The sequence below is a fragment of the Trematomus bernacchii genome, unplaced genomic scaffold (assembly GCF_902827165.1).
Source record: "Trematomus bernacchii unplaced genomic scaffold, fTreBer1.1, whole genome shotgun sequence".
Taxonomy (NCBI): domain Eukaryota; kingdom Metazoa; phylum Chordata; class Actinopteri; order Perciformes; family Nototheniidae; genus Trematomus; species Trematomus bernacchii.
Genome location: NW_022987607.1, coordinates 944,092 through 949,091, shown reverse-complemented (window position 1 = coordinate 949,091; position 5,000 = coordinate 944,092).

Sequence of the window (5,000 nt, the reverse complement as noted above, 5' to 3'; positions counted from 1 at the left end):
AAACACACATCAGTACACAACACACACACATCAGTCTAACACACATCATTACACAACACACACATCATTCTATAGTAAACACACATCAGTAACACATCAGTACACAACTCACACGCATATAGTAAACACACATCAGTACACAACACACACACACATCAGTCTATAGTAAACACACATTTACATTACATTACATGTCACTTGTTAGATGCTTTTATCCAAAGCGACTTCCATACTCAATACTGTGGACAATCCCCACAGGAGCAATTTGGGGTGAAGTGTCTCAGGGACACAACGACATGCTGACTGCAGTGGGGTTTGACCCCCTGATCCCAACACCAAGGCTCTATCCACTGCGCAACACACCTCCCTACACATCAGTACACAACACACACACACATCATTCTATAGTAAACACACATCAGTACACAACACACACACACATCATTCTATAGTAAACACACATCAGTACACAACACACACACATCAGTCTATAGTAAACACACATCAGTACACAACACACACACATCAGTCTATAGTAAACACACATCAGTAACACATCAGTACACAACACACACACATCAGTCTAACACACATCAGTACACAACACACACACATCAGTCTAACACACATCATTACACAACACACACACATCAGTCTATAGTAAACACACATCAGTACACACACACACACACACACACACACACACACACACACACACACACACACATCAGTACACAACACACACTCATCAGTCTATAGAAAACACACATCAGTACACAACAAACACACACACACACACACACACACACATCAGTACACAACACACACACATCAGTCTATAGTAAACACACATCAGTACACAACACACACACATCAGTCTATAGTAAACACACATCAGTACACAACACACACACACACACACACACATCAGTACACAACACACACACATCAGTCTATAGAAAACACACATCAGTACACAACACACACACACACACACACACACACACACACATCATTCTATAGTAAACACACATCATTACACAACACACACATCATTCTATAGTAAACACACATCAGTAACACATCAGTACACAACTCACACGCATATAGTAAACACACATCAGTACACAACACACACACACATCAGTCTATAGTAAACACACATTTACATTACATTTACATTACATGACATGTCACTTGTTAGATGCTTTTATCCAAAGCGACTTCCATACTCAATACTGTGGAGTGTGGACAATCCCCACAGGAGCAATTTGGGGTGAAGTGTCTCAGGGACACAACGACATGCTGACTGCAGTGGGGTTTGACCCCCTGATCCCAACACCAAGGCTCTATCCACTGCGCAACACGCCTCCCTACACATCAGTACACAACACACACACACATCATTCTATAGTAAACACACATCAGTACACAACACACACACATCAGTCTATAGTAAACACACATCAGTACACAACACACACACATCAGTCTATAGTAAACACACATCAGTACACAACACACACACATCATTCTATAGTAAACACACATCAGTACACAACACACACACATCAGTCTATAGTAAACACACATCAGTCTATAGTAAACACACATCAGTACACAACACACACACATCAGTCTATAGTAAATTAAGTGTTTGTGGTGAAATACACCCAGATCTCCACTAGATGGCAGCATCACATAATGCATGTTTTAAGAACTGCAGAAATGATTTAAGTACCTTAATATGTACTTAAGAAAAGTAGATGAGTAAATAAACTTCAGTTGCTTTATACTACTTTCAAATCTGTGATTGCTGCTTAATATTCAAAGCAATTATTGACTTTCCGTTTATGCAGCAGGTCTTCAAATAAATCAGCAAAATCAAATGTCAGTGAATGTTTGAAAGCTTGGATTTTTTAACGTTTTCCCTCAGGTTTTATTCATGCAAGTGGAAGTATTAAGTAGTGTAAAGTTAAAATACTTGAGTACATGTATCTGATACTGTGGATATTTCCCATGAATGACAGTTGAGTCGGAGGCAGAGCACGTATTAATTCTCTTTATTTACACATAGAAAACGTTTGGCACATTTCTGCTAAAGAACATTTTGTAAGAACGTTATATATTAATATATTAAGTCTGTTATGGCTCTACGACCGGTTTCTATCACACTGATCAATAAAAACCCCAAAGGCAACGCGGCTCTTCATCACAATCAGAGTCTTCATCAGTCTTCCTCTCAGAGTCCTCTTCCTCGTCCTCCTCTTCCCCCTCTTCCTCTCCTCTTCCTCACCTCTCGTGTTTGGGCACGATGTCTCGCTCCACGATGCTCGGTCGGCTCAGTTCTTTTGGGGAAACTTCGGTGTAAAACTCAGCCACCAGGGGGCAGTGATCAGAGGCGACTCCTCCCCACGACCAGTTATCAGGGATCCAGGGATTAGTCAGACCCTCCCTCACCACCAGGAAGTGACCTGAGGGGGGGGGGGGGAGGAGAGGAGAGAGGAGAGGGGGGAGGGAGAGAGGAGAGGAGAGGAGGGGAGAGGAGAGAGGAGAGGAGATGAGTGAGAGGAACAGGAGAGTAGAGGAGAGGGAGAGGAAAGGTCGAGGCTTTGAGAGGATGAGGAGCGCCTTACCTTCAGTCGAGGGGGCGGAGGTATGTCCGAAAACTGAGGAGAGGGGAGAGGAGGAGAGGAGAGAGGAGAGGAGGAGAGAGGAGAGAGGAGAGGAGGGGAGGGGAGAGGAGAGAGGAGAGGAGGGGAGAGGAGAGGAGAGGAGAGGAGGAGAGGAGGGGAGGAGAGGAGAGGAGGAGAGGAGAGGAGAGGAGAGGAGGGGAGAGAGAGGGGAGAGGAGATAGGAGAGGAGGGGAGAGGAGAGAGGAGAGGAGGGGAGGGGAGAGAGGAGAGAGAGGAGAGGGGAGGAGAGGAGAGGAGAGGAGAGGAGAGAGAGAGGAGAGTGGAGGAGAGGAGAGGAGAGGAGAGGAGAGGAGAGAGGAGGAGAGAGAGGAGAGGAGAGGAGAGGAGAGGAGAGGAGAGGAGAGGAGAGGAGAGGAGAGAGGAGGAGAGGAGAGGAGAGGAGAGAGAGGAGAGGAGAGGGGAGAGTGGAGGAGAGGAGAGGAGGGAGAGGAGAGGAGAGGAGAGGAGAGGAGAGTGGAGGAGAGGAGAGGAGAGGAGTTGTTTACATTAGCAAGCAGCGCTAACACTCAGAGCTAACCTGTACTGGAGAGAGTGGGTGTTTCTCAATCGCGAGTAAAGCTGCTTCAGAGCCACTATTTCAAGCATACTACGTCATCGAGTGCCGCCGAAGTACTGTTCCAATCTCCAGCATACTTGGAAATCTACCGAGCCCGGCGTACTCCGTTTGGAGAAATATCGAGTCTGCACATGAGTACACTCCGCGGTCTTAAAATCCCCACAATGCTTTGCGCACGGACCAATTTCCCCAAATCTGTGGCGGAAGATGTAAGGCGGGGCCTCTCATATGACGCACACCTGCACACTTGCTAGCCTGTTCCACTCTTTGTTTTCCAAATGCCAGGAAGGATTCTTGACTCGCTTCTGAAGCAAGATGCTCGGCAGACATGTGCTACCAAGCAAGCGTACTCGCGATTGAGAAACACCCACTGTGTGTAAAGAAGCTACTGACCCAGAAGTGAAACAGAGGGATATGAGGCATGGCTAGAATGGGTGATCTGTTTGGTATTTTGAGCAAAACACTTCAGACATGTTTTTCATATATTTTTATATATCTGAGACCTACATTATATGTCTAAAAATAGTATAATAGGAGACCTTTAATTGACTTGTACCTAATGACTTAATATCTGTAGCTAAGGTACCTGAGTAGCTTCTAATTGACCTGTACCTATTGACTTAATATCTGTAGCTAAGGTACCTGAGTAGCTTCTAATTGACCTGTAACTATTTACTTAATATCTGTAGCTAAGGTACCTGAGTAGCTTCTAATTGACCTGTAACTAATTACTTAATATCTGTAGCTAAGGTTCCTGAGTAGCTTCTAATTGACTGTAACTATTTACTTAATATCTCTACTAAGGTACCTGAGTAGCTTCTAATTGACCTGTCACTAATTACTTAATACTGTAGCTAAGGTTCCTGTAGTAGCTTTCTAATTGACCTGGTAACTATTACTTAATATCTCTAGCTAAGGTACCTGAGTAGCTTCTAATTGACCTGTAACTAATTACTTAATATCTGTAGCTAAGGTTCCTGAGTAGCTTCTAATTGACCTGTAACTATTTACTTAATATCTCTAGCTAAGGTACCTGAGTAGCTTCTAATTGACCTGTAACTAATTACTTAATATCTGTAGCTAAGGTTCCTGAGTAGCTTCTAATTGACCTGTAACTATTTACTTAATTATCTGTAGCTAAGGTACCTGAGTAGCTTCAATTGACCTGTAACTATTTACTTAATATCTCTAGCTAAGGTACCTGAGTAGCTTCTAATGACCTGTAACTATTTACTTAATATCTGTAGCTAAGGTACCTGAGTAGATCTTCCTGAGGGAGCGGCTCAAGCACAGATGTTGTCCAAGCAGCCGGAGCCTGAAGGGCAGGAGGTGGGCTGATGTTCGTGAAGGTGGAGGAGCTCAGCAAGGGGGAAGAGCTTCTCTCTCCTAAGGACCTCCAGCTGGTGAGGGGGGGAGGGGGGAGGAGCCAAAATCTCCCAGAACCACCAGCTCCTTCTCGCCTGGAGACAAGAAGAGAGGTGAGATTAACACAGAGAAGGGGTAAGATGCAACACACAGTACTATCCCTAAACTAGGAACTATGCAGAATCCAAATCAAATGTTAGTTTAATAATATACATTTTTTCTGTAATCTCGGACTAAGGATAACTTTCCACTAAGTGTAATTGAATAGTGATTGTCTTTCTGTAGCGGTTGACCTAACGTGGCTCTACACATTTCTCCATTCTGTCATTAAAGTGTGATCTGTTTCTCCACGCTGTGAATCCATCACTGTGTCTGACAGGTAC